We start from the raw sequence: 10,917 nt of genomic DNA, 5'->3' as shown, positions 1-10,917 counted from the left end.
GGGGCACGGGTGAACCAGGGCTCTCTTGTGTTCAGGGTGCTGCCACCCCAAACAAGCTGACCAGTGATCGTGTTCACCCTTACAGCCCACAAGGCTGGCTGTAAAACAGCGAGCCTGACCTGACTTATGAAAGCCTTAAATCCGTAGTAGGCAAGTATTTCCTTCGCCTCTGGAACAGGGGGATTGACTTAACGGAATTAACTACAAACATAGCTGCCTCTCAGGCGTCTCAACAATCCCCTGGAAAACACTGCAGTGGGTGAGGCAGGTGTATGCTCCCCGGAAATAACCAAGCACGCGTTCGGCGGAATCAGGAGCGAATCACAAACTGTACAGGCCCGACCACCGCACCCCACCACTGCCGCAGCTGTCTCAGAGCTCGCCCAAAACCGGCGTAACGCGGCTGCCCGGGATTGCCCGCGGGTGTGCGTTCCCCAGCGCCGCTCCGTCCCACGGCCGGCGGATGCTGCGCCACAAGGTGGCGGCACGGGCCGGGGCTGTGGGGCCGGGACCGCCCTTCTCCCGCGGGGTTCGTCCTTCTCTGGCCGCCCTTTTCGTGCGGGTACCGCCCGCTTCCGGCCGCCTTTTTCCTGCCGGGAGTGCTTTTTTCTTGGTGGTGGTTGTTCCGTGCCCGCGCTCGCCCTCAGCACGCAGCCGCCCGCGGGAGGGAGAGCCGGGCCCGCCTCGCTGCGAGCCCCGTGCGGAGCTCGGAGCGGGAGCGCTGTGTGGGCTCGGTAGCTGAGAGGGGTGTGCGTTTCGGAAAACAGAATCACAGCGTAGTTCGGGTTGGAAAGGGCCTCTGAGATGACCTGCTCTAAACCCCCTGCCAAGGCACGGTCACTTGGAACAGGTGACACAGGAACGTGTCCAGGTGGGTTTGGAATGTCTCCAGAGAGGGAGACTCTGCGCCCTCCCTGGGCAGCTGCTCCAGTGCTCTGTGACGCTTAGTGCAAAGTTCTTCCTGATGCTGAGATGGATCATGTGTTTTGGTTTATAGGCACTGCTCCTTGTCCCGTTGCTGGGCACGACTGAGAGAAGCCTGGCCCCAGCCTCTTGGCACCCACCTTGGATATATTTATATGTATTGATGAGCTCCCCTCTCAGCCTTCTCCAGACTGAACAGGCCCAGCTCCTTCAGTCTCTCCTCATAAGAGAGATGCTCCAGACCCATCATCGGCTTTAGTCAGATGTTACTGACCTATAATTATTTTTTTTTTATTCTTTAGAGCATTGAATATGTCAGATTTGTGAGGCAATAACACTCTTATACTATGGTGTCATTACAATTCTGCCTCGGGGACATGCAAATATAGAGAGCCAGCTTGTGTAAATTCATCATGGTAGTGTATTTAGCTGGATTAGTTCCTTTAAACAAATCTCCTCAGGCTTAAGTTTTAAATTAAGATAATGAGCAGTCCTGCTGAAGTTGGAAAAACAGAGAGTTTGGTATGGAAATTCACTGAATCAGGACTAGCCTACGTATTCAGCCTCTTTAAAACATTTTCCTCTTTGGAATGTGGGTGGAAAACAGGTGGAAAACCTGTTTTACCTCCTTTGGGTATTCCCAGTGTGCCTGCACCCATAGCACATCTGGTCAGCCTCCCAAAATGTGTGAGGAAAATAGTAAAGATGCCACAAGATATGGTTCTCTTCAGTGTGACCTTAGATATTTGTTGGCTTTAGCGAAGTTCTGCTCAATACAAATGAAAGTCTGAAAGGGATAAAGGTATTAATAATTTATGGTAATTCTGTTATTGATGGTAAGAAAAGCAAGCTCTCTAAAAATGAACACAAGCCATGGTGTTTGTCTCAAGGATTCTATTACTCAAGCTGAGATACCAACAATGCACTTTGAGGGTTAATTATGGACCACATGATGGCAGCAACAGGTGAGATGTTGTAATCGTGTCATCACCAGAGATGCTTTAGAGACTTACATCTCCAAAGGTCTATATTTAAAAGATGAAGAGAGATACTGCAAAAGGTAGGAAGTGGTGATAGAGAAAGTATGAAGAAAAACTCACCTAGTGAGCAGTTAGAAGTGACACTTGAGTCAGTGAAATACCATTCTGCTTGTCTAGCATGGGACGTTCCATTTTAGCATATAAAGGAATTCAGATGTCAGAACAAGTTTACAAACCAGAGATTAAACAACCAAACTTCATTCACACTTTTGGTTGTTAAGGAGAATATATGCTGATTTACAGTGACTATTAAAAGTTACCATATTATTTTGAAGGCTTATATATGGTTATAGCCTTTTATTGCTGACCAAAAATCTGAACTCCTAAGATAATTTTTAAGTCAGTTTCCTATGATGAAGGAAGTCTTGTCAGATGTTAGATGGATCCTGACTAATTAAGAAACTGCTTTCAGGCTCTGCTAGAAGATCAGAGATTGTTCTTCTTCATCTTAATAAGAAATCATTGATGGCCTAAAGAGTTGCTTTGGTTATTAAAATATGACCTGAATATTGCAACCTGTTACAGGTAAGTGTATGTTGATATGGAAGTGGCACAGAGAGGATAAATTATCACACTTTTCTATTTTTTAGTTGTTTCCAGTTCATACTGTCTGCAAATCAAATTAAGGGACTCTAACATTCTTACTAAATTTACTGCTCAGGAGCTGAGGAACATTATTAAGTGCTTGCATTTGCTGCTTGAAATACGACAAGAAGCAAAGATGTGTAAGACACCAGTAAAGAGCAATTTTATGCCTGGTGCTTTCAAGCTCACCTCTTTAGATACTATTTAATGTCATCACTAGTCCCTCTTCATCTTCCACCTGCAAAAGAGGAGGACATGGCACGGGCAGAGGGAATTAAATAATAAAAGGGACGAAATTCAAATGGAGGAGGAGGCAGAGTAATAATGAGATTTTATATAATGCTCTTTATCTTGAGTACTTCTTAAAGCTGAAGTGAAGGGTAACTGTAAACAAGGTGTTGCTTCCTTCCCTAGCTCAGAAATCCCCAAGCTGTAGCATGATTAGCTGTCAGTCAGACTGCGGCATAAACCCCTAATCTGTCTCTAAGGCTCTGTGCATGTGTTAGGTACTGAGGGTAGTGTTACTAAGAGGTTACTCATACCCTTCTCTCACATGATGTAATTAATACAGAACAAGTGACTCTAAAACCTAAGAGCGGCCAGAGCGGAGTAATTGTGGATTGTCCCAAATCTCAAAGAATGTATGAGTGGATGGTGTTAATTGCCTGATTACGTAGCAGCAAGGGTTTAAACATAGATTATGAGGCATGTAATTTTATTCCTTAAGGGGCAACTAATTTGGCAGGGAGCACCCTTGGTGGGGGAAGATGGCTTTCTAGAGGAGCTGTGGGACTGGCCAGCTTTTATTTCAGGGAGCACGTAAGTCCTGTTGGATGCCCCAAGTGTTCATACCTGATCTGTAGTGCTCTGAGAGCATTTACAGGCACCCTGACTCACCAGGATGTCTCCTGCTTTTACTCTTTTTTAGGGCTTAGTGTTTTACGAAAAATGTTCTACCTTGTTTATACCAGTTCTGCATCTGTAGCAAGATTTCTATCAGATGTCACAGGCTCACTCCTTAGAAATTTTGCATAGCAGACATTTATGTTTCAGAGGAATGGCACTTGGAAAAATCAGCTCCAAAAACTTTGTTGACCTTCTGTGAACTATGTTAAATGATCTCTATTAGAACAGAGAAGCAGTAGTAATTGTGTGCTCAGTTTTAGCTGCCCAAGAAAAGGTGCAATCATACAGGTACACAGAAGGAGTCTGAGAAGACTATTCCTGTAAAGTTTTATGTTTCTTAAAATTTTCCTTTCTGGTTATTGATGAGATCTGCTTTAGAAGGTTGTAATTGTTTATAACATAATTTCTGTTCTGTAACACTGCCTCAATTCTCTCACTGTCAGAGATTCCTAAAACACAGTTGTGCCTAATCCTATAGAAATTTAACTATGTGACAATTTCAGAGGAAGTTCAGCTTTATTTGGGCTGAACAGCTGGAAAAATTTTAGATACTTCATGATTTGCAAAAATGTTTCTGAGTTCTCCTAGAGGTTTTTTTTAAGAAAAATCATGTGATAGCTGCACAATAAACTAAATTATTGTAACACCAGGCATCAATCAGAAATAATTTCAAGATACAAGGAGACTGTATATATGCAAATATCATACAAGATATTTTGTAACAAACCCTTCAAAATTATAATTTGCAACTTGAAAGGCTAAATAATCTGATTTTCTTAGAAGTGTATTTCAAATGCCTCTTGATTTGGAGCAACTGATACCTCCTAATTTGAGGGACCTTTTCAAGTCTGGACTAATCCCCATTTCCTTTTTAAAACCAGAGAGAACGTGTAGGAGTTGCCGCTGTGAAGATGCATTACCATCTCAAAAGCGGCCGCTAAGAAATTATTTTGAAATAATAAACTGGAGTTCTATCAATACTTGAACTAGCTTTAATTTAGCCATTGAAGTAATGGAAGTGGCAATGCAAGAGTTTGATAGGAATAATTGGCTCTCAGCAGGTAAGCTGGGTAAAACTCTGCTCCTTCCTGCTGTGGATGGCCTTTAATATAAACTTCTCACACTTGACCAGCCAGTTCCAGGTTAACTTGGCTATCTCTGCAGTGCTGCTTGCTCTAGCTAAGTTGTCTTTGTGTGAAAACTGCTCTAAGTTGCTGGCCTTAAATGGTTTCTGAATCCTCTTTTTTTCTTTCTTCTTCATTCCAAAATAATAGCAATACATGCTCATTCATAAAGCAAGACATATTTTTCTTTTAGGAGCATGGCATTTATTTCTTTAGTCCAAGCCTATCTTCTATAAAAGTTCAATTCCCATAGATTAAAATCCTGTCTTTTTTTCAGCTGAAAGAAGAGATTCAAATGTTTCATCCTTGAGATCACCACCTCAAGCCTCAACATTGAAGATATTGAAAAACAGCAGATGAATTTCTTACTGTACCAGCTGAAGCAGAATGAGTTAAGTATGGTGCCAAGGTCAATAACCTATTTTAAGACGTGTATTTTATGTCAAATGATCCCAAACATTGTACTCAAGTAATAGTCAATTACTGCTATCGAGAGTGTTTACCATACTGCAGTGTGTAGTGGTTTCTTTTTCATATGCTTAGAAAATAGGTACAAAGATAGACATTCACATGAAAAATGTCCAGATTTTTATTGCTGTGCCATCTGTGCTGAATAATTCTCTAGTTTCTGGTTTACGTTAATGGCATCATGACAACTTATGACAAAGAGGAGGGAAATAATCATAGGTGATTCAAAATTATTCCTGTAATACCTGAAATCTGTAAATTTGTTGGATGATATGTATTTAAACATTTGTCTCAAGGAAAAATAAAATTGTTGAGCAGTGGTTTGAATGGAAGGGCAGGCCACAAATGTGGCTGAGAAGTGAATGGACCAGTCTGAGCTGTACTGTTCAGGTAATATGGTACCTATCATATTCCCTCAGAGCCTGCTGATTTTAAATTCTTTAAATGTCATCTTCCTTTTCTTCTTTCCTTTCTTCTTTCCTTTTCTTCAACTGTATGTATGTGTATTGTATGTGTGTCTAGAACAGCTTAGTGGAAACCTTAGTTCAAGAAATGAGATTTTAGTGAGAAATGTTGTTGGTATGGAATGAGATTTAGTCATCCAATTTTGCAGAAAAGGCTTCCAATGTATGAATCCAGTTCTTGGAAGAGTTCTTTTCCTTGCCATAACCATTTCTGTAAGAAGGATGCCATGATATATTTGTAGCTTTCTTTGAATTCAGAAAAAAAAATTGCACATACAGAATTGCAGTTATTTATAAAGATCCAAAATATTGTTGTATGGGTTTGGGAAGGGATGGCTAGATCTCAGAGTTTTGATGGCATCATCATTACTTTTAGTTTTAGCAAAGTGGCAAGAAGGGGTTGTGTTTTTTTTAATTATATATATTAATTTCATTTCTCCTTCTGTTTCATTTCTACTTAAATAAGTAGAAATACTTATAAATACTTAAATAAATATAAAACTTATATAAATAATTATATAAAAACTTATAAATACTTAAATAAGTAACAAAAGTTAAGTACAGTTTTTTAGAAATTCTTGTGGAAGTTTAAAATGTTTGCCATAGTCTCTGCAATGTTTTTTCTGTAGGTGGAGAAATTACTTTTTAAAAAAGAATGCTCAAAAAGATCAATGCTTTGTAACTGAGGGTGGGACAGACCCCAGCGCAGGGAGAGAAGATTCTTTCACAGGAACTACCTGATGTTGTTCAACAACATGGAAAAGAATCTTGCTTCTTTGTGGGTCTTTTGCACTGAGAGTTTGGAATTTGGATTTCTAGGTTGTTAATGATAATGCTAATTACACAAAGAGGGTATGTAACAGGTAGAATCATAGGTTTCAAGGGGTTTTGATATTATTTTTCCCATAAATTCTTAATGACTATGGTGTTATGTTGCTGAAAAAGCTCAGAGTATTTGGGTCATAAATTACTGTCGGTACACTGCCTTGAAGAGTGTACAGTGAACTATGGGCTGGGGGCAGAATGGCTGGAAAGCTGCCTGGCAGAAAAGGATCTGGGGGTGCTGGTCAGTAGTGGCTGAACATGAGCCACCTCTGCCCAGGTGGCCAAGAGAGCCAATGGCACCTGGCCTGGATCAGCAATAGTGTGGCAGCAAGACCAGGGCAGTGATTGTGCCCCTCTACTGGCACTGCTGAAGCCACACCTCAGATCCTGTGTTCATTCAGTTTTGGGCTCCTCACAGCAGGAAGGACATTGAAGTGTTGTATATAGGTACTTCTTGTAGGGAAGGTTTAGATCAGGTGTGAGGAAACATTTCTTCACAGAAGGGGTTGTTAAGCATTGGAATAGGCTGCCCAGGGAAGTGTTGGAATCACCATCCCTGGAGGTATTTAAAGGATGTGTAGATATGGCACTGAGGGACATGGCTTAATGGCGGCCTTGGCAATGCTGGGTTAATTGTTGGGCTTCAAAATATTAAAAGTCTTTCCCAACCTTAACAATACCATGATTCTATCTAGGCAAGAATTGACCAGATGGAAGTCAAGCTAGAACCTGTAATATTAATTTTTAGCCTGAAGTCAGGTACTTACTCCAGACACTTCTAGACACCTGGTTTCAGTGCTGAAAACTACACTGCTAATCTCTCACATTTGCTAATAAAGAGCTCAGTGTTCTGGGCTAAAAAAATTGGAACTCCTGCAGCAGTCTCTCTCTTGTAACTCTGTAGCAGGATATAGCTGACTAGATACCATTTCTTGATCAGAAGCAAGGTACAACTATCCTAAAAACCTTGAAATAACTCCACAATCAAAAAAAAAAAACCCCAAGGAGAATGCATTTATAAAAAAACATCAAAATTACTGCATTTGACATATTTTATTCTACACTAAGCTGTATCTTTAAACAAAAAGGTTACAAAGGTAAACACTGTCTCAATTTTAACATCATAGTTACAGAGAAACCTATCTACTGATTTTTCTCTGCCCTCCCCCTTTCTAATTTTACAGATGCCTTCATTTTGGAAGGGGGAGGGGACAGAAGCAATAATGAGAAAAGAGAGATGTATCTGCAGTGTCTGACTGCTGGGAAATAAATATATCCCATTGATTTCTCCATATGCCATATTTCAGCAAAGTGACTGTCTATTTCCCTGTGTGTTGGCTAAAAAGTTGTTGTAGAGGCAGTGAAGGCCCAGCCTTGCCGTCGCCCTTGTCTCACAGGGTTTTTGCAGAGGGCAGGATCAGACGTGGCTGATCTCACATCTTGTCCTGCTCTGAGTTGTAACATCATCACAACTTCAGAGCTCGCAATGTGTGGGACCAGTGAGTGTTGTTGCCTGCCTTAGCCTGTGAGGAACCTGGAAATATCAGTGTGTCCACTTCCATTCTTCCTTGTTTGGGCTTTCTCTGCAGTTGTCTGCCCTGACCTTGAATGTTGCCGTAGTGTTTCAGAAAGCTGCTTCGTGTGAAAATGGCCTGGCCTCTCCTAATTACAATAGCTCCTTGTTCTGCTGCCAGGAAAATAGCATCATCAGCTTCTTGGATTATACAGAATATTACAGAATAAAGACAACAACAAAAATGCACTGTTATTTTTCCTTCCTTATATCCTGCCTTGTGATGGGAATCCCTCCCCCTGCTAAGTTCATTGGTTAATAATAAACAAAGATGCTTTTAACAGCTGTCTCACTATAGCCTCTGTCCTCTGTGGAGAGTAATACACTACAGCCATGATAATTTTTAATACTGGCTTACCATCATAGTTTTGATTTTTTTTGTAAACTTCATTTGACTTATAACCTCTCCTAAACAGAGATGATACCCTTTTCTTGCATCTACATACAATGGAGCATCTGCAACCCAAATATTAAAGAATAGCTTAAATAATTTTTTTAAACTGTTTTATTAACATCAGCAGAGGTAATTGTTCACTGAAGAGAAACCGTGTCACCACAAAAATCCAGAAGTGACCAGAAGTTGTAGTTTAACTTGGGGATTTGGGCTTGCTTCTGCCTTTCATTCCTATTAATAGAAGGTATCGTTTCTCAATGTTTTTGGAAATTATGTAAATGTATTTGGCTGAATATCAAATACTGATTTATTGGAAACATTTTTTTTAAAAACCTTAGAAAATTGTCTACTTTGCCCATGGGAAATGCTTTGAGGAAAGGATAAGGACTTCACTTTCCCTAGCTGTAGGTCACTAATTTTGATCAACAAAATTAAGATTTTAATTTCCAAGGACCCCTCTGTAGTCCACAGAGAGGAAGTGGATCTCACAGCGAATTCCTATCAGAAGTCTATTTCAGATATTCTGTGCCACCCTTCAGGGGAGGCTTGTGGAGGAGAGGAGATAGAAAATGGTCTCAGACATGGTCTGCAGTATGTGAGGATGGTGAGTTCGAACATCTTGCAAGCCCAATACCTGAATTGTGGGCCACCAGTTCACAGCCACCTTTTCTTTGGTGCATCAGTCTATCCTTTCTCTTCTCTTACAGTTTCTCTGTGAACACCTGTCTTTTGTTTTTCAAAAATATTGTACATGAGGTATCTGCCATTTTGGGGCACGATCTTCTTGCTCATGCTTACAGCAAGCAAATTACATGACATTAAGTTCTGACTAATGCTTTGTTCCAATTGTGGTTGTCAGGTGTGGGTGATAACGTTTGCATTCAGAAATCACTGACTCTGCCTTTGCACATGAAGAGTGGTCTCAGGAACGTGCTCCAGCCCCTCTGCCCTGCCATATGCTGTCCCCACAGCTGTCTCAGGCTGCCCATGAGGAGTCTGGCCACTTGGATCTATGAGACTGGAGCTGCTCAGCTTTTTGAAGTTATGGGTGCATATTCACCCATGTCCAGGATTCTGATATTCAAAACATCACAGTTTTGGATCTGCCCATAACTGGACTTCAGGGGAATCACCAAGAGACTTCAAGATGCACTGACTGATTTAGACAATTCTCAAGGTGGGCACTAACCTCCTGCATCTTTGTGATGAAAGTCCTGCAATTTGATGTTCTTTTGCACTGCACTGCTCCATCTTCTTAGTTTTTATTAAACTTTTATTCAATCAGGATGCTTTAAGTATCTGGATCTTGAAATTCATTGCTAGATTTTTTAGTATTCATCATTCTCATCCAATGAAATTGTTCAGCTCTTCTACAGCAATTGAGAGAAATAAAACTTCCTTGATTCTGAAATTTTGTTGGTTCAGAAGTCAGAAGGATACTGTCTCTTCTGACTGTAATGGCTGTGCTGTTGCTTTTGCTGTCAGCAGTGTTTATTTTTATTAATAGATACTACTTTGTTTTGTTTTCATTTAGCCTGGTAACCTAATATTTAAAGTAGCCAAGAATCAGATTTTACCTAAAGAACATCTCATTTATTGAAGGCTCTTTGAAATTACTGGTTTAATGTATGTATTGCATCTTAGCCAATAACCAATAACCTCATCTTCTTTCCGTGCAATTCCAGTTCTGCATAACAAAGAGAGGGCCATATGTATCCAGGGGAAACTGAATCACTTAAGCAGAAAATAAAGTCTGTCAAAACACTACATAAATGCTGTGCATGCATCTTTTTTAATTGAGTTGGGTAAGTTGGGAGATTTCCAGTGTATTCTGAATGTCTAATCCCTGGACCAAGTCAAAAAATCATCTGCCACTCCTCAAGCTAAAATACAAATCACAAGTGAAACAATTAGTCCTTTGAAAGAAGAGTGAATATTTGTAAATTGCTGATGGTTTTAGAGCTCCTTGATTCAAGTCATCTCATGAATTTAGTTTATTGATAAATAAATGCTGTGTCAGGAGCTTCACTGCCACCCTCCCCACAGAGATGGAACCTAATGTGCTGAAGTACAGGCAGACATGAAAAGGGTTTGAAGTCTACAGAGCTAAGCAGAGATGTGCCTGTATCCAAGAGTAGCTCTTGTGGTACATTTGGCTTAGCAAATGCAAAAGACCTCCAATATTTCTATCTTGTAATGAGGGCTTCAGAAACCTCCTCTCATAAAGAAAATACTTGAAGGGAGGTGAAGAAGCTTCTTAGTGATTCATTTCAGTGGGTCACTGCTCTACAGTGGTTCTCTAAGCTGCTATGGATTTTAACATTTTCTTAAGCACAGCTGGGCTTTCTTTTTTCTCTGGCATTTTTCATTCAGATATAAATAGTTACTAGAGCAATATTACCAAGAATATCTTTAAAGAAATAACTGATGAAGCCATAAAAAACATCCTGAGCTAAAGCTTTCCAGAATGACTGCTATCATTTTCATGCCTCTGTTCAGAGTGCTCATGAGTCTATCTAGGAACTGTAAATTTAGGGAAAGAAATAGAAAGGTGTATGATAAGTGTAGCAGATGGGATTAGTGTATCTTTTTAGAGGTTCTTTTTCTTAATGCA

The 10,917-nt window shown here is 40.4% G+C and overlaps 1 long non-coding RNA gene across 3 annotated transcripts; it reads left to right on the top strand.

Moving 5' to 3' along the window:
• Window positions 1-878: 878 nt before the first annotated feature.
• LOC128804219 (uncharacterized) lies at window positions 879-10,060 on the top strand. Of its 3 annotated transcripts, none has more exons than XR_008435977.1 (5): window positions 879-1,081; window positions 1,227-1,889; window positions 2,377-2,489; window positions 4,857-4,970; window positions 9,163-10,060. It is a non-coding gene; the product is annotated as an uncharacterized LOC128804219 (long non-coding RNA). The 3 variants fall into 3 exon arrangements; XR_008435976.1 differs by having other exon boundaries at window positions 891-1,726; window positions 1,815-1,889; XR_008435975.1 differs by having other exon boundaries at window positions 900-1,889.
• The last annotated feature ends 857 nt before the right edge of the window (window positions 10,061-10,917 follow it).

This window comes from Vidua macroura, chromosome 2 (assembly GCF_024509145.1).
Source record: "Vidua macroura isolate BioBank_ID:100142 chromosome 2, ASM2450914v1, whole genome shotgun sequence".
Taxonomy (NCBI): domain Eukaryota; kingdom Metazoa; phylum Chordata; class Aves; order Passeriformes; family Viduidae; genus Vidua; species Vidua macroura.
The sequence above is the reverse complement of the archived record's forward strand: the minus strand, read 5'-3'. Positions and strand labels throughout refer to the sequence as shown.